Source organism: Colossoma macropomum, unplaced genomic scaffold, assembly GCF_904425465.1.
Source record: "Colossoma macropomum unplaced genomic scaffold, Colossoma_macropomum, whole genome shotgun sequence".
Taxonomy (NCBI): domain Eukaryota; kingdom Metazoa; phylum Chordata; class Actinopteri; order Characiformes; family Serrasalmidae; genus Colossoma; species Colossoma macropomum.
The window spans coordinates 25,493,713-25,517,221 of record NW_023494798.1 but is presented as its reverse complement, the minus strand read 5'-3'; the positions used below and the strand labels follow the sequence as shown (position 1 = coordinate 25,517,221).

Genomic DNA, 23,509 nt, shown 5'->3' with positions numbered 1-23,509 from the left:
TAGTGTTTTTGTCATTGTTAGTGGTCATTAAGTCTTTATAATCAGTTTTCTGGCAGTATCACGAAGAATGGCACAAATGTTTTTAAAAAATAAAAAATAAACAATAATAATAATAATAATAATAATAATAATAATAATAATAATTCATATAAGAATGTATATCTACCCATAAAACTGCAGCATTAATTATAATTTATGAGCATAATTAATAATATCAATGCCATATTGATATATTATATGAATTCATATCTTTAAAAACCTCCACAATTAAACCTCATAAAATTAAAGTCATATATTTGTTATTGAAATTTTCTTTTTTTTTTCTCAGTACACTGTAGATGCTTCTAGAGCGACTCCGTGACTGAAAGTAGTGACATTAGACTCACTTACTGAACCGAATCTCATTATCTATGAAGGAGATGAGGATAAAGATGAATTGACTTAAGAGTCAACGAATCGTTTAATCGGACATTCGACTCATTCATTCACAGTTCGAAAGAATCGGTTTGGTAAGCTGAATCGAACCTGTCAAGATCGGCGTGTGTGTGAGCTACTGAAAGGGGGGCTGTTCCGCTGAAGGATGTTGCTGTTGTGACCAATGAAAAATCAGCTACACTACTACACGCCCCTAACCAGTTTAGGGGTCCTACCACTGGGATTGAAGAGGAGGGACTTGGTCGAGACAGTAACTCTATTCTCCGCAGGTTTGAATGGATTATTCATCCGTTTACTCAATAGACCATTCTGTTAGACAGTAAATATAAATATAATAATATATATATATATATATATATATATATAGTTTATTTATTATTTTCTATCTATTTTCCTCAAAAAAAAACAAACTTCAGTTTAGATCCAGCTTCTTTGGATGTAGCTGTTCTTAATGTGAATTCTTATTCAAGTCAAGTGTGACTGGCAAAAACAGCTCATTCTACACAGTTTGAAATATCTGAAAATTCATGTACCAGAGTCATAAAAGTAGGTAGAGCTACAGTTCATAACCACCTTCACCCCCCGGAATTAACACCATAATGAGAATATAAATATAAATTTTAAACCATTTGAACAGTGGGAAGATGCCTTTAAGATGCTATATACACAAATTGAAGGTGTTTCTTCTTTTCTTCAGCACTAGAGGGAAGCGTTGCATCTGGTATGAGACCCCCACACTGAAACCTGTATTTTTTTTTTTCCCTAAAGCAGTGAAATGTTACAAGTGGTGAGCAAGTTTTGCTGAATGCTTTATGGCCCCTAGAGAGGGTGTGTGTGAGAGAAAGAGAGAGAGAGAAGAAGAAGGTTTACAAGTCTTTCACTCTACGTCTCTTTTAAAGAACCTGTGGCAGGGTCAGTGGACACAGTGGACATAAGATACAGCGTTTTCCTACAGAGCTGAGTAAAGGTAAGCTTCATCTCTTATTCTTAAGGACACCACAAGATTGCAAATGTGGCACATACAGATGTTGAGTGTCAGTATGGATTAGGTGGAGACTAACCTGAGGAACTGTACTCTTTTTGAAATATAAACACAAAGGTAAAGATATAGATTTGAGAGACTCAGCAAGTCTGAACATTCCGCACTGGCATCTGGATTCAGGATGATTTTAATAACTTTACTTTGCACTGTATGGAGCCAATTACTGATTGGTTTAATGCACCATAGACCAAGGAAAGCCGTTACGAAGCCCCGGCTCTGTGCAGATGATATTGTTTGCTGAAATTGACGCTAAGTGAGATGACAGGCTCATCTGCTCTCCTCCCTATTCTGATCTGACAAGTATGCTTGACTCTATACTTGACCTTTCTGAGAGATGAAGGAGGAGAACGATATCATACTGCAAGCCTTCTTCTAGGTCCAGATGGAACATGTAAATAAATTCTCAGAGGAGAATAACAACATTTCGGCATTCCAGAGATTCCTATTGGAAGTCCCTCCCTGAGTCTGCTGCAGGCCGACCAAGCAGCTAGCTGGCGAAAAATCTGCGAAGGGTAGAAAAACACTACTCTGGGCTATATTCAGCTGTTGAGTGGCTTGCCTTGTAAAAGCCCAGTCTACCAAATGCTAGCTTTAATTCTTATGTTAAATGTCTAACTGGGTCCACCAAGGCACCTCAAAAACAAAAAGATGCCAGTCATATTCCAAACTCAGAATTTTTCAACTTTTCAGCATAAGATTATGCTGAAGTTTCGGCCTTCTGTCTCTGATGAAGACTGTGAAAGACAGAAATGTCAGCATGTTTCAGAACTGGATAAAAGCCCTTTGTATTTCCACCGACAGCTGGGCCTTCATATTTGACAAGAGTGTTGAGTTTTGGTAGTGCTTCAAGTCCAGCTGCTAGAAGTACCTTCATGTTCTTTTCCTGAGGGTTTTTCTCTCCAAGTCCCAGCTGTCATGAGTTCCACAGTGTTGTCTGGATTAGTTTCGCGCAGCATGTGCGAAAGAAGAAGGCAGTACGTTCCACCTCATTATGCTACTATGGCTATCTGAAGAAAATGAAACATCTGAAACCTGCTCCTCTTATTCAAGTGATTTCACTTTCCATGGGGCCATTTTGGCCCAGGCGTTAGCATTGCATGGCAAACTAATCGAGGCTGCACCAGCTAATGTGGTGCTGGATGTGTTTAGACTGTGTGATCATGCAGCAGAGACGAGTGTGCAGCATGTTAAGATGCCAGTCAAAGCTGTTTGGTCAGTGGCTTTAGGCTAAACGTGAAGACATGCTCTTCGCTCGCTTGAGGAGGCAGCCTTTCTGAACGAGGGGAGAGACCGTAGAATTAAATGGGCAGAGTATCTTCACTAAAACATCTGTCTGTGCTATTTAGACTGGACTACTGTGGACTTTTATTCTTACTTAAGTGGTAGATAAAAGCCATTTGGTCCCACTCACTGGGGTTGAATGTGTCCTTCATTTCCCGAAAACATATTCCTTATATAATTAGGCATGATGACGTTGTGTACTGTGCATGTGATAGAGTCACATTCTTTCATATACTGTAGTCATGTTTACTGCATGCCTCGTATAATCTGTGATTAAAGACAGTGGTCTGAATAAGCTGCACATAGTATGTGTCCTGAAGGTCTACACAAGAAAGGCTCTTGTCTTTTAGGTCAGTTATTTTTACTGATTCTATGAATGGTTTTGCTTCCACTATTTGCCTGTCGCAATTATTACATAATTGCCTAGTTGCAGTTATTTTACTTGTATTTTTTTTTCTCCTGAGGCCTCCTTATGACATTTGTGTGTTCATACTACATTTTTACATGACGATTATTCAACCTTCTGGTATCCATTAGAATTATCCATTAGCCTGTTTTTTGTCACTGTGCCTTTAAGGCTGATAAATGTAAATGACCTTTGTTCTGACTTGCTGCCATGTTTTGTGCCTCATTCAAAGGCAGTCCAGGCTGAAACACTCCACATAACTTCAGCGTGAATAGGTGGGGCTAAACTGCTATATGTATAGGCTATATGTATTAATAAATGTATTGGTTTTGTCACAAAAACAGTGATTTTGGTTGCACAATTATATGTTTACAGTGCAAAAAGCAGGATGTGAGGTATTTCAGGGGTGTCCAATCTTGTCTGCAAAGGGCCAGTGTGGGTGCATTTTTGTTTCATACTCACTGGCTCATTGCGGATAAGACTGGACAGCCCTTGTTTATTGGTGTTTGTTAATAACACTGTTAGAGGGTAGTGGTGAGTGATGTTTATTTATTTGATTTTTGTTAATAACACATTTAGAGGGCAGCAGTGAGTAATGTTTGTTTATTTGATGTTTATTAATAACAGATTTAGAAGACGGCGGCAAGTAATATTTGTTTATTTGATTTTTGTAAAGAACACCTTTAAAGGGCAGCATTAAGTAATGCTTGGTAATTTAATGTTAATAACACATTTAGAGGGAAGCAGTGAGTACTATTTGTTTATTTGCTGTTAATAACACATTCAGAGGGAAGCAGTGAATAATATTTGTTGATTAGATTTTTGTTAAAAACACCCTTACAGGGCAGCAGTGAATAATGTTTGTTTATTTAAATGTTAATAACTGTAATATGCCAGAATGATTCAGATGCTTGTGGATGAAAAAAAGAGAAAAAGGCTTAACTAATTGAATTGTGATCCAAAATCGTAGTCAAACAACAGGCATAGGTCAACCCCAAAAAAGTACAAACAAACAAACATAACCAGGCAAACAGAGTCCAAAGGGCAAAAGCACAAGGGGTGAAGTCCAAAAACACAGAGAAGTAGTTGGATCCAGAATAACAATCACCAAAGAAAACACTCGAAAGATGCAATATCTCGCAAAGAGCTAAACTAACAGCCTGGGCTTTATACTAACTCTAACTAGGCAAATAATAACAAACAGGTGAAACTGATTAGTATTCAGGAGAGGCTGAACTGAGTCTCATGATCTCCCAGAGGATTCTGGGAGATGTAGTCCATGGAGGTGTCAAAGTCGGAGGGATGTGTGACAATAACACATTTGGAGGGCAGCAGAGCGTAATGTTTGTTTATTTAATTTTTGTTAATAACACCTTTAGAGAGTAGTGGTGAGTCTTGTTTATTTATTTGTTAAAAACACCTTCAGAGGGCAGAAGTGAGTAATGTTTATTTATTCGATGTTTGTTAATAACACCTTTAGACAGCAGTGGTAAGTGATGTTTATTAGTGAGTTTAGGCTGTTTCTGTCATCAGTTGGGAGATACTAAGTATTGACAGCCAGGAAGCAAGATAGCTAATCAGCTAATTTGGCTACTTTAGACCTGTACTTTTTGCATACAATGAACAACAACAAAAAAGACAAATTGTTAATCACAATTATTTATATAGAAATTAATTGCCAGCTAAAATTTCTTGATAATACCAGGCCTAGTTTGTGTATTTTGTAAATTACTCTGGAAAAGAGCTTCTGCTAAACAAATCAATGTAAATTTAAATGTTGAATGATGAGAGATCATCACCATTTTAATCCGCCAATAAAGACCTTTGGAAATTAGAACATTTAAAATTGACCCATTCATGCTCCACCCACAAAAATATGTCCTTTCACAGCTGGTGTTTTGAGGTCATACAAGCTTCACAGAACGTTAACAAATATCTAAATCAACCCAATGAATTTAGGTTGGAGTTTGGATCAATTGCATGATGTTGGCTTTCCAGTTTAAAATGCTACGCTACCGAGCTGCATCTTGTTGTAGCTATTGAACCTAGTCAGATTAGAAACAGCAGTTAATTTGTTACCATGCTAACATTAACTTGATTACATGAAAAAAAAGTGTGACAATTCACATGCATGCAAAGTAAATTTACAGTTGCAAGAAAAAAAAATTTGTACCCTCTGGAATTATCTGGATTTCTGCATTGAATCTGATCACAATAAACAGACAACCAGAATCTGACTAAACTGATAACACACAAACAGTTACAATCATTATTGAACACATGGACTAACCATTCAATCTAAGCTGAGAAAAAAAGTATGTGGCACAAATAACATACAAACATTTCTTAAAGCTGCTTATACCAGTTTATCAGTATTTCTGATATGTCTTATAAGCTCTCTTTGAGTCTGGTTACACCTTACGCTAACATGTGTTTCATGTCTGGATCATCAACTTTGGCCAGATACTGTTTACACTTTTCACTAAAATGCGTCTCCAGCATGACCAGATGAGATCTGATTGTGCTTTCCCACATAATAAGCGCTTCAACATATACATCATTTCTGTTTTACTTTTGTTTACTCTTTTCCCTGTTACTGTAAGAGTGGATAAGCTTGTCCTGGACACTTTCTTGGCCTGGTGTGCATGAAGGCTCTCGGTTTGGTGCTAACTTCAACCTCAAGTATCCTCCATCTTTCATTTCATTGTTTATCCTAACCTGCTAATCAGTGCTTGACAGACTAATTTCCGCTCACATAATTGTATACGGACAAAGAAAACATATTCAGTTTACACCTCAGTTAAATGTGGTCAAGATCCATCTCTGACCACGTCCGAATATGATTCGAGTGATCTGATCGTAATCAGCTCACAGTGCATCTTGGGGGTGTTTACACCTGGTTTTTCAAGCAGTCAAGTGAAATCTGAATGAGATCCGCTCACTGAAAATGCATGTTAATACAAGGAGTAAACAGGCCCTTTGGGTCACAGACACAGCATCTCAGCTGGGTTAAGTCAGTCGAGACTCTGACTTGGCCATTCCAAAACATTATTTTTTTCTTTTGTAACAAAGCTATTGCTAATTTACTTATGTGTTTAGAGTCATTGTCTTGTTCAATCACTCAGCCTCTTGTTAGCTACCCTGACATTCTGCGGTAAAATTTCCTGATACAAATTTGAATTCATTTTTCCTTCAGTGATTGCAAGCTGTCTAGGCCCTGAGGCAACAAAACGGGCACAAACCATGCTGCTCCCTCTACCATGCTTCACAGTAAGGATGAGGTTTTGGTTCTGGTGTGAAGCGTCTATTTTCCTCCAGACATGACATTGTGTGGTTTTGCTTAAAATGTTTTGTCTCATCTGTCCACAGAACTGTTGTCACAGAAGGGTTATGGAACATCCAGGTGGTCTTTTGAGATGTGCAGCGAGGGTTTCTTTTTTGTACAGCAAAGGTTTCTTTTGTGGTGTCCTTCCGTTAACACCATCCAAAGACTGTAGCAATTTCTAAAGATTTCTGTAGATCCTTTTCTGTAAACCTCTGTGTTCTTTTTCACCCAACTCAGCTTTGCTCATCATCTCGCTGTGATATTTGCAGGAGACCCCCTCCTAGGGAGAAGATCAACAGTCCTGTCTCCTCCAATTGTAGACCATTTGTATTATTGTGGATTGATGAGCACTCTAGGTCATCTTTTGTAGTCTTTTTCCAGCATTGTGCTGCTCTATAATGCTTCTTTCAGTGCCCTCTGAAAGTTTTTGTGATCGAGGCATAGTTCACGCAAACCAATCTTTCTTGAGAAGAGCAGACTTTGTCAGTTACCAGATGTGGTGTGCCTTTTTTAAAGGGCTTGGCAACTCTGAAAATCCACACCTCTGATCTGATTCATTAGAACACCTGACTCCAATTTGCTTTTGAGGGTTTAATTAGCACAGAGATTCATACTTTTGACTGTGAATGATTCCTCAGTGTGTTCAGTGGAGTGTTCAGTGTTTGAATGTTCTCAATTCATTTAGTCAGATTGTGTCAGTAGTCAGAAATTTTAGTCAGATTAAGTCAGAAATCCAGTTAATTTTAAAGTGTTCACAAACTTTTGCTAGCAGTTGTAATTTGTAATGATCACACTCTAAATGTAGACATTTTAAATGAGACTTTTGTCAATGTTCTGTAAAGCTTGCCCAACCTCACAATAGTTTTAACAAAAGAACGAGAACTGTCAAACGATTAAAATAAGTAATCACAATCACAATTTTTTTGTGAAGTTAATTAATCACATTTGTCTTACATGCTCAAAATTGATCCTGAAGAGAGATTTCAATTTAAAAAACTTTTGCGTTTTTGGCAGTACCATCATTTGACTTTTATGACCTTCTTTTGGCTTCAGTCCTAATGAGATTTCACTTTTTAGGATGATTTGCACCAAATATATAAACATTCCTGTAACAATTATCCTATATGACATCAATTCATGTGTCAAGTTACAAAACTTCAAATCAGATCGGAGCAATTGATTCAACTACATAAAAAAAAAAACTTTTTTGCATTGCATTTGCATCAAAAAGTAGGTTATTGTACTAAACAGAACTATACAATGGTATGTTCATTATTATTTAATAAAAATCATTGCAATATATAATGATTCTAGTCCTTTTTCAGTTGTCTATGATTGCTTGGCACCAACAACATACTCTAAAGAAACTTAATTTCCTGGCAGAATAATTGTTTCTCTCGGTTGTTATTAATAATATCTTAAATTATTTAACGTAACATTGTGTATTTTATCATATTTTATGTTGTTTTGACAAAAGCAATAAGCCGTTTGACGCCATGTGTTACAGTGATTTTGTCACGAGTAAGCAGGGTTTACTTTGCTTTGTGTCGTGCCGAATAACACCATGATAAAATCACTTTAATGCATGTCCTCTCATGGCTTTTTGTTTTATTTGAATGAGAAAATTACAGTCATACTAGGAAAATGTGTTAACATAGTTTTAAGGTTAATTATTATTATTAATATGCTGTATTAACGCTTTAATTTGACACCATGAACATAAACACATTTGTGGATGGAACATGGATAGGTACAATGGCAAAGACTAAAATGACAGAATAGTGAAAATCATCAGAACTCTTTCTTTTGTTTTTCTGTCTATGTTTTGTGTGCCACTATGCGTGGTTGGTTCTTTTTCTGTCTTACTGAATTGTCCTGCTCGAGTCCTGCCCCTTGGGAAGACATTACCAGTGTGACCCTAGGCTTCTGTGCGACCGCCCCGGGGCTTGAAATGAAGTGTTTTTCATCACGATGCTTTCTGTCTAACAGAGTCAATAGACAGGCTGTATCATCACTGTGAGTGGAGGAGGTGGTTGTAGTGGGGCTTAGCGGACACGTTTCTGGCCTGTTCTATTTCAGCTCCCACGATCCTGTGGCTCTTCAAGGACGAGCTTGGACCGCTGTAAAATAAAATGCTTTCACTCACATTCCGGACATCACAAAAAGCGACTCCCTAGCGGCCTCTCTCCATCACAATATTGCTATATTTAAACCTAATTTTCTCAGCAACATGACTCCTTGTGACTCCGTGTTGACAAAGAAAGTGGTGACTGTTATGCCTTGTTGTTGTTTTTTTATCTTCGATGGTAGGCCTGTTTTGCTTGTGGTCAACCCGATGCTGCCTTTTAGGTGTGGTTGGCTGGTCCACAATTAGAATCAGCAAGAGTGGAGCTGCCAACATGGCACTTCAAATGCAGAGCAAGAAAAAAGGCATCTGTAGTTGTACGTTTTGGTTTAAAGGAAGTGAGCAAAGGAGCATTCTTTTGATGGAGCAGAGAAAGTGTGAGGGGAGAGAGAGAGAGAGCAAGAGTGAAAGTAATAGAGAGAAAGAGAAAGAGAATATGAGCAAGCCAAATAAAATAACAAAATGTGTTAAGAGTGTTTTTCTTGTGCTGAATGTACCTCCCATTACTTCCTTTCAGAGGACAATTTTCTCCTAAGTGGAACCCTTAATACTGAACAAAAAGGGGCTAAAATAGTAGGGTGCAAGAACCGTAGCAAGTCGTGATGTGAATAAACATTACCTTATAAAGAAAAGAGCAGAGGCAAAGGAGGGAGACGAGGGGGAGAGTGGAGGAGAGCGCTGATGTACAGCTGAGCATTGTACTCGCTGCGCGCACACACACACACACACACACACACACACACACACACACACACACACTGATAACCTTGTTCTGCCTTTGTGTCTTTCTGTCAGGATGCATTTCTGGGGCAGGAGCTTTTCTAAAGTGGTTCTCTTCATGTCTCCTGTTATTTAATTGCCATTTGCTGACAGTAGAGAAGACTGGCCTGCACATACACAAATACTGTAGCTGAATGATGCTATTCCTGTAACTACACCTAACACTGATCTCAACTTCAGTTACCAAAAAGGAAATGTTTATTAAGCTCTTTTAGCCAAAAAAGAAATTTAAGAACATTATAAGGTTATTCAGCTTATATTGCCACCCTTTCATTTATTTCATTTCCAGTCAAAATCACCATTATGGATAAGTTATTCATTTTTCAGCATCTTAAAAAAAGCAGAAAAAATTACACAGACACCTCAACAACCAAATATAACATCACATCTTTTAGTATTTAATGTGTCCATGCTTTGCCTTTATTACAGCCTCCATTCTTTTCAGGAGACCTGCTTTCAGTTTTTCAAAGAAATCTGCAGGGATATTTGTCCACACCTTCAAAGTTCAGTCTTAGAAGTTGTTAGAGGTTGTATTTTCTGCTTCTCACAATCCAAATAATCCTAATCAGTCTATAAAACCTTACTGCACATCTCAGGTGTCCAGTTTTGGTGTTCTAGTGCTAATTTTTTTGTTTAATTTTCTTTTCTCAGTAAGGGCTTCTTGACAGCTACACATCCTTTCAGACTCATAGCACTGAGTTGTCTTCTCACAGTGGCAGGATGGACAGAAACACCTGTGGATTTTTCAGATCTAAAGCAAGAGTGGAGCTTGATTTTCTCTTGTTTATCAAAGATGAAAGTACTGTTTATCTGAGTGTGACAGTTTTGTTGGTCTATCAGGTCTTGCATGGTTGTTAGTAGTCTTGTTTTTTTATATCATTTAATCATTTTAACTCCACTTTTGGAAACTTCTGTTTTTTTTCCAAGTATTTTCCTTTGACTTTCCTCTTCCTTCAACAAGTACATTATTGTTTGTGTAGTTGTAGAATTTTTAGTGTCTCTTTGAAGTGGAAAATGATGTTTATGACACTTTTGGGAAAAGCGTTTGTCAGGAGGACACAGCTGGCACAAACAAAATACTGATAAATTTAATATTATATTTAGCTTTTGTGTAAGACTAGTAAATGTATGCCTTCATGCTTTTTTCTGATGCTGAAAAATGAATAACTTGTACTTAAATAAATTAGAAATTAAATAAATGAAAGGGTGGTCTCTGGCTTGCACAGTACTGTATTTGTTTTTATCTTTTTTACTTTCTTTAAATAAGTTTATCTAGAGAAATTTTATTGGCAGATAATTTCGTCTGTATCAAGAAAACATGCGTAAAAATATCTGCCAATAGTAAATAAATTAGATTTTTTTTCTACATTTTAATTAACAAGTAAAAAAACTATAAAAGAAACTTGTAATACTCCTACAACAAACTCATAATGAAAAACATTAAATATATTGAAAAGATTTAAGATGTTTTCACTTGCCATCATTTTTTGTAATGTGGTCTCCACAAGAGTTAAATACATGCATGCACACACACAAACACACTTCACTTACTAGACATACTTAACACGATGTCCAGTTCACTCAAAACAAAATAAGTGTTCTAATTTCTTTTTTATGCTCTGAGATCCTTGCAGTCTTTAATTCCTAACACAATCTTCTGTTGTGCTTTCTCTCTCCATCCCATTTAATTCTTCTCCATTAATTATCATTAATGCATATGTAATTCATGCATAGAAGAGGAATAAAAAGGCTAAATAGCCAATAACCTAGAAGGATCATTAAGTACCAGACAGGTCCATAAATTAAGCCAGCACAGGCTCAGAGATGTGTGCTGTGATTTTTAATGCTGTTTTGCCATAGTCATATTATGTAAGAAAGGGCACCAAAAGCTGTTACTCAATACTTTTTTCTTTAATCATGAACTGATCTATGGTGATGTTTGAAAAGCTCATAAGCTATGATTGTATTTAAGAATGCATGTCTTCGAGTCACTTCCAAGCTTCCAAAAAAGTTGGGAGGGTATGTGAAATGCTGATAAAACAGAAAGCAATGGTTATCGAATTCTATATATTGAACAGTACAAAAACAGAATATCTGATGTTTTACCTTATGAACATTATTGTTTTTCTTTCATTTTTTGGTAAATATACAGTCATTCCAAATTGGATGCATGTAACACGTTCCAAAAAAGTTAGAACAAGAGCATGACAGATTTTTAACTTTACACTGGTAACAATCTGGACGGTCTTTTTCTTCTTTGGCCAGGAGAACAGGACATCCACTATTTCCATAAACACTCAAAGGAGGACTCCACAGACCACAATACACAATACACTGTACATCAGTCCATTTCAGATGAGCTCAAGCCCAAAGAAGTCGGCAGAGTTTCTGGATATTGTTGACATATGACTTCCACTGTGCATAAGCAGTCTTAACTTGGGTTTGTGGATGCAGTGAGCAAACAGGTTTTTAATGCAATGCCTTCTGAGCTATTGAAGGTCACAAGCATTCATTTGTGGTTTTCAGCCTTGGCCTTTACGCACAGAGATTTCTCTATTCCCTAAATATTTTGATGATTTTGTGCACTGAAGAGAGTGAAAAACTGTTGGATCACTCGATGCGTTTGGAAAACTGGTGAGCCTAGACCCATCCTTGCTCATAAAGGACTAGGCTTTTCCTGGATGCTCCTTTTATACACAAGTATGGGTTCATCATCCATTTAAGGTGTTTTTTTTTGCACATTTCTCAATGGTGCTACTCTTTAATTGTCTGTGCAGCAACTTTTTTTAGAACATTTCAGGCCTTAGTTTCAGAATGAGTGTATAAACTAAAAAGTTGATAAGATGAAACATCAAAATATACATTAAATACAGGTCAGAATGTATTTATAAAGCAACTGTTTTCTGTTTTTATTTGCATTTCATCTACAATTCCAGCTTTTTATTTACTTTGTTGATGTTTGTAAGCCTAAATCCAAACGTCAGATGTTAGAGAGATATTCCTAAAGAACATATCATTGCTGTCCAAGTATCTCCAAAATCACAAGAGAAGGCAAAAAAAAATAAAAATAAAATAAATAAATAAATAAATAAATAAATAAATAATAATAATAATAATAATAATTCTTTTAATGTAGGATATTGTAAAAAGATTCTATTCCAAGTCATTTTTGGAGCATTTCTGTTCATCCATTCATCATGAACTTTTCATGCGATGTTAAGGGCAGCTGCTGTGTTCAAATGATGTAGAAACATGAAAAATGGGGGGAAAAAAAATGGAGATACTTGTTTCTCTTTCTTCTTTTTTTTATTTGGAGAGCAGTGATGTACATATGTTTCTGTTTAAAATCATTTTCCCTACATTGTCAGAGTTTTTTAGTGATTAAGGTTTTTTTTTCCTGGCTTGTTTTCTGAAGTGCATGCTTTTAAAGAGTAACACATTACAAATGACCTCCCATAGGCTTTTACATGGCAGAGAACGAGACAGCAAAATTGCTTTCAGAAACTCTAATAAAGCACTAATGCTATGCTATATTCCCCAAAGGTTGTGCTATTACATGCATCTTATGGTAAGATGCACATAAAGAGCAAAACTCATTTAATCTTATAACTCACCTGGGACTTTTTTAGTGCTCCACTGTCATTTGAATGTTGTAGGTCATTGCTTTACACTGCAGTTGAGTGTGAATATCAGTTTTCTCCTTTCACAGGAGGCATAAAAACACAGGCTATGAAACTAGTACAGCAGGAAATGTAGTTTAAGTGCTAAGAATTGGTGGACATTCCAAAACACCCATACATATTCAACACAATGACCCACTGACATAAAGCTGTTGAAACTGAATGCATTCTGTGCCCTGTGGAAGCCTGTAGGAGGGGATTTGTTTGCTTAATAATAGTAACACAAAAGTAGTATATGTTCAGGAATTGTAATAGTTGGCCATGGTGGTTACATAAAACTTTATTAAATTCACAAAAATGCCATCATACACATTATTCTATTTTTAAAGCAAAGCAAATGTCCAAGTGAACTCAACAGTGGACTATGCAGGCCATATAAAACTACAAATGCCATTTTGTAAATCAACACCTTGGACATCATGCATTATGGGCTGACTCCCATAAACACTTGCAGGAAAGTCATGTAGGGTTGAGAAAAATTCCAGAGAAGTTCAGAGCAAAACTCCCTTTAGCTCATAGTAACCTGTGATTATGTGGTAGACATCTGGTCACATCACTGTCCCCTGAGTCAAAGCAATATTCAGTTACCCAGCGTGGGAAGTGGTGCTGTGATTATACGGTGCTCAGGAAGTTGCAGGACTAAGAGGCCCTTTCCCCCATCAAGTTAGCTGGACAGAAAGGTGCTCAGTGCACATACAAAACCAATGCCAAAAACGTTGGGACAGTATGTGAAGTGCTAATAAGAACAGAAAGCAGTGAGTAGTAAATTTGGTTTGTCCGGTATTCATTTAAAAACGGTACAAAAACACAATATTTGATGTTTTACCTTATGAACTTCGTTGTCTTTGTAAATATACACTCATTCCAAATTTGACACCTACAACACATTCCAAAAAAAGGTTTGTTACTCTGCCCTTCCTTTTAACAGCACAGTAGTTTAAGGACTGAAAGCACAAACTGATCCAGTTTTGAAAGCTGAATTTTTTGCCATATCTTCTGTTATACAGGTCTTCAGCTGTGCAACCATATGGGATCTTCATTGTTGTGCTTTGCACACGTTTTCAATGGAAGAAGGCCAGTCTAGCACCCGCACTCTGATTACACCACCATGCTGTTTTCACTTGTACAGAATGTGACTTAGTGCTGTATTAATAAAATAAGTATGGGCATCTCTGAAAAAGACAACGTCTAAACGGCAGAATATGCTGCTCAAAATATGTTCAGCATTAATGGTGCCTTCATAGTGCAAGTTACCCACTGATACACCCCCAGTACCATGACAGACCCTGGTTACTGAACTTTACGCTGGTAAAAGTCTGGATGGCCCTTTTCTTCTTTCTTCTGAAATGTTGACTCATCAGACCACAGTAAACATCTCCACTGTGAGTCCACAGTTTCAAATGAGCTCGAGCCCAGAGAAGTTCGGAAGTACAGTGATGGACGATGTTTACTGACAACATGTGGTGAAATCCATCACAGAAGCATGCCAGCATTTTGGCACAGTGGCAAGCTCCAACCCCCTGCTCATAAAGGTCTAAACTTTTCTTGGATGCTCCTTTTATGCTGCTAGTCTCAAATTAAGTCTTTTTTGGAACACATTGCAGGCATCAGTTTCAGAATGAGTGTACATTTACAAAAAACAATGAAGTTAAAAAGGGAAAACATTACATATCTTGTCTTTACACTGTTTTCATTCAAATACAGGACAGAGCAGATGTATAAAACACTTCTTTCTGGTTTTTATCAGTATTCCCAACATTTTTGGAATTAGGTTTGTCCAAAATACAGAGCAGTACTTTAATTAATTGATTTATTTTTTTATGTGTTCATAGGGAAGGCCCACTGAGATCTAACTGCCCTAGTACATTACTGAAATCACACAAAATACATTAGAGAGAAAGGTAGGAAGAAAAAATAATTAATGAAATATTATTGAAATAAGTAATTGAAAGAGATTATAGCAATTAATTAGAACTATTAAAATATAGTAGAGATACACATATATTAAAAAAATAGATAAATAAAGTTTAAAAATACTTCATGGGAAACGTTCTACCAACTGAAGTTTGTGATTTAAAATATTCCAAGTGCCTTTTTACCCAATTCTGATTTCACTCTTGGCAAAACAAGGAATATTCTAGAATGAGAACGGTCAAGTGAGCCCTCTGACTAACAATGAGCTTAATTAATTTGGCAGCTAGAATCTAGTTGCGTTGTGAAGTGAGGTGCATTCATATTATATATATATATATATATTACAATCAAAAACAATACAAAAACTAAGCTTAGTTCTTGTTTTTTTTTATCTTTTGAACATGTTTGCTGAATGACAATTTACAGTTCAGCCATGTTCCAAGATATTTATATTCTCACACATTCAGTTACAGTCTCTGACAGAGTATTAATATTCATATCTGTACAACAGACCATACCATAAATGCAGTCTTTGAGTCATTAAGAATTAATTTAAGGTTCCATAGTGAATGCTCGATGGTGTTGAAAGCTCTTTGTAGATTTATTACAGCTTAGTTTACAGAGGAAGCACTAATATAGAGAACTGTGTTGTCAGCACATAGAACATGATGAGCATGTTGATTAAAAGTTGAGTTAACCAAAAATTTGCTGCTGACTCAGATATATTTAAACAGCTATCTTATCCACAACCTGGAAAAAAAAACCCCCACAGAGGCCTACATGTATCCTCCGCCCTGCATCTCAGCCCTTATCATGGCTCCTTTATATTGCATCTGCTCTTCCCCTTGTGGCCTTCTAAGAGGCTGCAGTGTTAGGGTTCAAATATGTGATGTGTTATTATAGAGAAGGTGTCATCCATTTTCTCCTGTCTCCTTTCTTTAATCTAATTATACACTCAATTAGTCCTCTCTGTCTGCTATCATGAATCATTAGGCCTTGTTCGTGTGATTTTTCCTACTGCCATAATTAAGTGCGATGCCTGATGTCTCTGTGGGTTTCCACCTTTTTGTCTCTGTTAAACTATTGTAGATTTAACAGGACAGAAAAGGGGAAATGCCTAATTTAAGCTAAGGGCAAAGATGAAGTCAATACAGCATCTGTGTTAGAATTCATTCAAGAATGATTAATTGGTGAATTAAAGTTCAACAAAGCATCAAATATGGCAAACTGTGTCTGAACCTTTTACAGACTAAATTATCCTTAAATTCCCCAAGAGTTTTAAAAAGAAATTGAATTTGTCTAGATAAACATAAAAGGGTTACAGTAACCTGGCCTGATACTGTTTATAAATGGAGGATATTTAATAGGGATGTACAACACACTGTGTGATAATATATTGTATCATAACTCATATATTTTATTATATATATGTATTATATTATATATATTATAATATAATACTAAATAACACAACATCTTTTGAAAACTGGTTCACCTGTCATTTTTATAGTTGTTATGTGCATTCACTCCTGGTGTAGATTTATGGATACTAACTGTTTGCTAACCCTGTTGGTGAAACTTGAGACTGCAACACAAGCTCAAATGAGTGATTTCCAAAGCTGTTATTGCATGCTTTATTTATAAAAATGAATGTTTTCCATCATTATAGTAGATTTACTCTGGAATTCAGCTATAGATGTCTTCGGGAAAGCATGTAGTATTATATTTTCATAATTTAACTCATATTAATCCATGGAACACTTAAGCTGTACAGAAAATGCTGTGTTTTTTTTTCCCCAGATGGTATGTCACACTCTGGGAAACCCAGAGCAGAGACAGTGGGGAATTTACTGTGTCCTAACAGCTTTTTAAGCCCCATAATAGCACACTGTTTGAACAGTAAAAGTGAATCAAAATGATGTGCATATTATTTATATTATTTAGCAATTGTAAAGGTAGATTAGTTCTCTCTAGTTCTCTCTCCCAACACAGCGATTTTTGCCTTTTAAGCTTTGTCATCATGTTACCTGTCAATCACCAATGATATCTGATTACATCTCCCAGGCCACATGTATCATAATATAACTGATTGCCATTTCTATGAACACAGAATAATATTTTTTCAATCTCTCTTTAAAACATTTCTGCAGTGTATTCACTTAGGAAGATTTGTTTTTGTTTCAACCCAGAAAAATATAAGTTACCATAACAGATTGTTCAGAGCTCTTGACAAAACATATGTATGCTGGTCAAGAGGGCAGTCATTTTTTTATTTTTTATTTTTTTGCATTTTTGTGGGAGCTCCCTCTACTGACCTGGACATTGACAGTGTCCCAACCAGCCCCTGTGCCAACCAACCCCTTTAATATTTATCACCACTTGATGTTGCACAAGCAAGAATTTAGTTATACAACAAGCATTAACACAGGCTTATGTGAACCAAATTAGGTCACACTCAAGGAGCGTAACAAGATTAATCACAATGATACAAAGACACTAAAGATAGCCACAGTGTTGCTTACACACTATTCCCAAACATTCTCAATGACCACTCTGTCCCATGTAATAAAAAACCTGCCACACCTAGAGCTGTTAAAGACATCATTCATTGCACCGCACCCCACACATCATAAATACTTTCTTCCTCTGCTTCCTGAATGAAACTTTTATGAATGTGTTTGGTTCGCGCTCACTCTCTCTTGTACCTCACAGCTGAAATCCCATGCGGTTGCTGCAGCACCAAAAAGGCCTTGACATATTCCTGCTCGGAGCTGCGTAGAAAGGAAAACAGGGAAACAGAGTGACTGTGATTAGATCAGGCGTCGTGCGTGAAGCCAGATGCACAGCCGGTTGCCCAAAGCAATAAAGCAGCTTTTTTCTTTCTTTCTTTTTCCAAAATGTACTGTCGTTAGCATTTCAGGCTAATAGAATTTGTTGCCATGGTCAGCAGTCTGTTGGAGGGGAGGAAGAATGTGTTTCCTGTGCGGCGCTCATAGCGGGGATGAGTTCCACCAGGGATGAGCTCCACTTCTGCTTCTGTTTGTTTATACCCCATTCCTCTGATCAATCTTTTAAAACCAAATGTGAGCTGCTCTCTTTCTCTGTTTAGAGTCAAATAAATATCTCTGCATCACTGTTTACTGTTGCTTAGACTCTACTGAAGCATCCAAATTACATAATGTATGTCGGATGCAGATGGTACACTACATCTCAAAAAAGTGGAATGACTTGCTATTCATAGCTTTTGCTATTTTATTTAAGCAATAACTTATATAATGGAGATTTAAATTATATAAAGCAAATGCTACAAGGTATGTGTAGGTGTTTTATGCAGTATTGCATCAAGAAGTTATTAAATCACTTCACTTAATAAATGATAAATCATAACACTTTACTGTGGGGCAGTGTTCGTAAGACTATTATACTTTATGCCCACCTGTATATGGTATGTAAGTATGTGGACACCTGACCATCACACCTATATGAACTTGCTGGACATCCCATTTCAAAACCATGGGCATTAATATGGAGTTGCCCTTCCTCTGCAGCTCCTCCACTCTTCTGGGAACAATATTTTGTGATTCACTTTTTATATACATGTATCTGTAACATTATTTGGTTTTACATTATTAAAAACATTGCTTGTAACCTTTTCAGCCTAATGCAGTATAAAGTTTGTAGTCACAGAAACCACTTCAGACCTCACTGGGGCCTGTGACTCATCAGGCCATTCAGCAGAGTCATTGATCATCACGCTCTCTTCACTCAAAGGGGAATTTTCTGGTGTTTGTCTGAACGCTCATTTGCTGAGATGAGCGAATGGGGCTGTTTACAATTTGGAACGTGTGATTTTGATTCAGCAGGTGTACTACATGCATCGAATGTGTTAGCTTAATTGCAGCCTTTCACAATTAGCTAATTGCAGAGGGCAAAATTGCTGAAATACAGTCTTTAATTGGCCTTTGCTGTGCAAAAGTGCAAAGAATTTGAGGTGTGTATTCAAGCCTGTTTTTTCTGGGGGAGTCCTACACCAGACCATGCTTGTTTATTTTACTCATCCATGCATTTATTCATTCATTGTTGGGGGAAATGGCATTGACAATAATCTGCCTTGGCCTATATGTTGTCATGCAAAAGTTTGCATGACATTTTACCATTGTTTTCTTCCACTTGTTGTGAACTAGTGACTTTGCAGCTAACACTCATCTTATCTAACTAAAGCACAAACAGTACTGTGTAAAAGTCTTAGGTGGTCCTGAAAATTGTTTCAAACTATTTAGCTCAGCTGTTATTGTGTTTTTGCCAGTAAAACTATAACGCTAGGGTAAATTCAAATAAATATAACAGTAGTTTGTTTACAAAAAGTGTAACAACTTTAACGATGGGTGGAGGAAAGATGCCGGGGGCAGGTGTGAAGACGGAGACCTACGTCCCAGACCTACGACTTGCTTAGTACTGTAGTTTATGCTAGGAGGTAATAAAGACATATCAAAATAAAGTAATATCAAAATTATATACCAATATATACACACACACACACACACACACACACACACACACACACACACACACACACACACACAATCTACACCGCTTATCCTTATGGGTCGCGCTGGAGCCTATCCCAGCAGTCAGTGGGCGGAAGGCAGGATACACCCTGGACAAGTTATACAAATACCAATACTATTAAATATCTTGTACACATAAAAAGGGGAGGTCCTTGTGAATTCTACATAGAAAGGGCAGAGAAAAAGGGCGTTCCTTTTCCTCAGGTTAATTTACTGCAGTCTTTTCTTCTAGCACCAAAAACATGTTTCAAGACATAAATACTCAGATTATTGGTTTCAGAGAACATCTGGTATCAATATTTTTATGTGAGGATTGATTCTCAAAAGGAATCTTCAGGATCAGAAATATTGATATTTCACTACTGACCTAAGTGAAAGAGGAGTAGTGTGGAGATTTCAGGAATTACATTTGGCTTATGTGTAATCTGAGAAGAAAATAAGTGTTTAAGACGGGGTTGTATCCACCAGAACCCTTGGTCTTTGTCCAGTTAAACTGTGAGCAGGTATTAACAGAATGTCTGTTCAGATTTGCTGGCAGTTTATTAACGCTGTACCCTGCACTGACTCTGAAAAGTGAGGCTGTGACAGCAGTAATTATCTCTAATTATGGTCTATGTGGCACATTGTGAGATATTTTTGCTAACCACACAACACATTTGGGTTATTTTGTCACTGTTAGCCACCCTGCTGTCAATTTGTGACAACCTGATTCAATGCCAGCCGAAAGCTCTTGAAGTGTCAGCAGATTTTGTAGGAGATGTTTAGTCCCAATTCCAGCTGTCATGAGTTTCACAAGAACTACTGGATTTGGCGTAACTTTTTTGGCATTATGGGAAACTAATTGAAAACACCCCCCTCCCGAGATAAATCTCATCATACTGTGCCTTTGTGGGTATTTGATATGCTAAAACATGTTAATTCTGGCTGATCTCAATTTTGCAATGTGTATGCTGGTAGCTAGAACTCCCTGATAGCTTTACTGTTCTTTTTTTTCCCCCCATGCAGTACCTTGGCTCAACAGCAGGCGGACACAAAGCTCTCGCTTTTAAATAGTTAAGCAGCAAAGTGTAACACTTCCCCTCATGTTTTGATCTTCCTTTCATTTTTCTTCCCCCATCTCTTTGTCTCTCAGATCTTCACAGATCTACTTCTCCTTATAAGCCTCATAGCCTACATGTTCTCTGCCCCATTTTTCAAAAATAACTCCCCTACTCTCTCTCATTTTCTCCTCCTCAGTGAACTCATTTCTGCTGCATCTTTTCTGTGTTTTTTTTCCTCCCTCTCTCTTTTTTTCCCTTTTGTCGCTACCTGCTAGCAGCTCTCGCAGCTAATTAGTGCTTTAGAATAGAGATCATTTGCAGACTCCCCAGGCTCCAGTGGCCGACTCTTATTGAACGTAGCAGAGGCCACTTTCCTGCAGTGTTTGAGAGAATTGTTTGTCCAGGCCTTTCTATCAACTGGGAATGTGTGTAAATTTCATTCTGTTGTGTTGGAAATATTCATTCATTTAAAGTTATTCATTGTTGCCTGTACAATACTGCACAGGCAACAATAAATAACTAATTCAGAGAGCACATTCAGTCATCCAGTCATTAAGTACAAGTTTTTATAGGAAAAGACAGAAACATGTTTAATAGAAAATTACACAGAAGCCACAACTAAATGTCATTTTGTCATGTCCACACTTCTTTATTTAGTATGTCCACACTGTCTTTATTACAGCTTCCATTATTTTCAGTTTTCTGCATTGTTTTTGTTCAGATGTATTGTTACACTCCATAGTTTAGTCTTAGAAGTTGGTTGCATCTACTGCTTCTCACAATCCCAGTAGTCCCAAACCTCCATTATTCTGAGAACACCAGCAGCTTCTTTGTTTTGCAAATTTTATTTTAGGAATTTCCTTTTCCTTACTAAGGGCTTCTTGACGCCTACATGTAACACGTTAGTTGGCTTATCCCACCTGAGGATCAAAACAGCAATCCTCACAACAAGCTATGGGATAAGCCAGTGGCAAGGCATAGAGACAGACTCAAGTGTAGAGCAGTAGAGAATAGAGAATGAGGGTAAAAAAAAAAGAGCAAGACACAAACTCACAACGCAAAGATGAGTATGTTACCCCCAAGCTACCACGGCAATGCTGAGGAAAGCCCATGAAAGAGTTGATAAACAAAAGGGAGAACGCTAAGGCCAAACAAAAGAAATACCAGAGCAGCATCTTCAAAACAAAAGAGTTTTTGAAAACTAAGGGGGAAAGTAGTCAACAGAAAAGGACACTCTTTTTTTGTTTTTTTTTGTTTTTTTTTGTACTTACAAAAGGAAACCAACTGGGAAAGAACCCAGGAGTTTTAAAAAAACTCAAAACCCAAGAGAATACCATTTACCAGCTCAGCAGAGAGACATACACATGGCAGCATAAACTCAAGACTGAGCACTGAGCTGTGGGAGAGCTCCCCTTAAGTAGAGTGTGCACAGCTGCACCTGATCAGCCTCAATCAGCTCATCCTGGTTCTCTGACTCCTCTTAGTGGTTGAAGGTGGCCTAGCAGGAGGCCAGGACGTTATAGCTATGCATACTTTCCGACTCATAGTGTTGAGTTGTCTTCTCACAGTGGAAGGATGGACAGAAACACCTGTGGAGTTTTTCAAATCTGAAGCAATAGTGATGCTTGATTTTCTGCTCTCTCTCTAAGATGAAAGCTTTAAATACTGTTTATCTGATGATGACAGTTTTGGTGGTCTATCAGGTCTTGCACAATTGTTTGGGATCAGCAGTTAGATTGTATCTCATTTCCTAAGAAATATCACCTTTAGCCATTTTCTTATTCATGCAATAAGAAAAAAAATGCAGGGCAGGTAAAGTGACTTTGGCTGGTCAGTGTCATTTGAAGGGGAACCATAAAGTCAGCTTTTAAAACAGCTTTTGTTGCAAGGACGCAGCTGTAACTGGTTGGTTTTAGGATTGGAAGGGTGGAAGAGTTAAAGTGGAAGATTGGACAAATTAAATACTGACAGATTTGACATTGTATAATTTCTGTTAAATACATGTGTCTTGCTGTTTTTTCTGTTGCTGAAGAATGAATAACCTGTTTTTTATCCAAACTCACCACAAAGAGTTCAGTGAAGCATGTTGATGTTCATTACAGAGATAGAAAGATGCAGTAGAAGATTAAGCACATGAATATGACACCGACATCTGGATGTAGCTCAAACACAAAGGAACATTCTATCTTCCATCTCTTCAACCTCCTTTCAGGACACTTTGATTGCATTAGGCAACAGAAAGCAACATCTTGTGGCAAAACCCTTAAAGCCTTCTTGCTTCTTAGAGTCAGTCTACTGTCAGCGCCTATCCCAAACTCTTAAAGCTTAATACCGCACTAACCTACAAAGCCTAATCCTAAACATAACCCAAAAATGCTAAAGCTCTCAGAAAACAAATGTCTGTTTATGATTAGAGACGACATGTGCAGCAGCCTGTCTGCAACCTTCAAGATTTGCCATTATAAAGCAATTTCACATTAAATGTCACAGTTTCAGGGATATTGCACTGTAGACTTAATGCATGCTCATTTATCAGTGAGTTCAAGATCCATACTGAAGAATAATCATAAGTAATCATCGTAAATGGAATTTAGTGCATTAGTAATTGAAAAAAAAAAAGTTTTATGACACTGTTTTTACAACTTGCATTACAACTTGTTTTAAAGTTGTGGTTTTATGTGCATAAAAAGTCATAAAGTTCAGTCATGTGGCTGAAACTCTCATTTTCTTGACTCTCTTTAAAAGTTGTTTTTACTGCGAAAAGAAAGAAGCCTATTTCCACTTTCATGACGCACCATTAAATGAAACACTTAATTTATTATATAAAAGTTATTTACACCAATATCTAAAGTAAATTAATGCTATTTATTGTTTTTGGACCAATCAGTCAAAGATGCAACTGGCTTCCATAGA

At 37.1% G+C, this 23,509-nt stretch overlaps 1 protein-coding gene across 1 annotated transcript in view; it reads left to right on the top strand.

The window, feature by feature from the left end:
* The first annotated feature begins 1,225 nt into the window (after window positions 1-1,225).
* tspan4a (tetraspanin 4a) overlaps window positions 1,226-23,509 on the top strand; it is a 135,766-nt gene continuing 113,482 nt past the window's right edge. The window contains exon 1 of the mRNA XM_036585430.1: window positions 1,226-1,402. The gene's annotated coding sequence lies outside the window, so the exon portion shown is untranslated. The remainder of the gene's footprint in view (window positions 1,403-23,509) is intronic.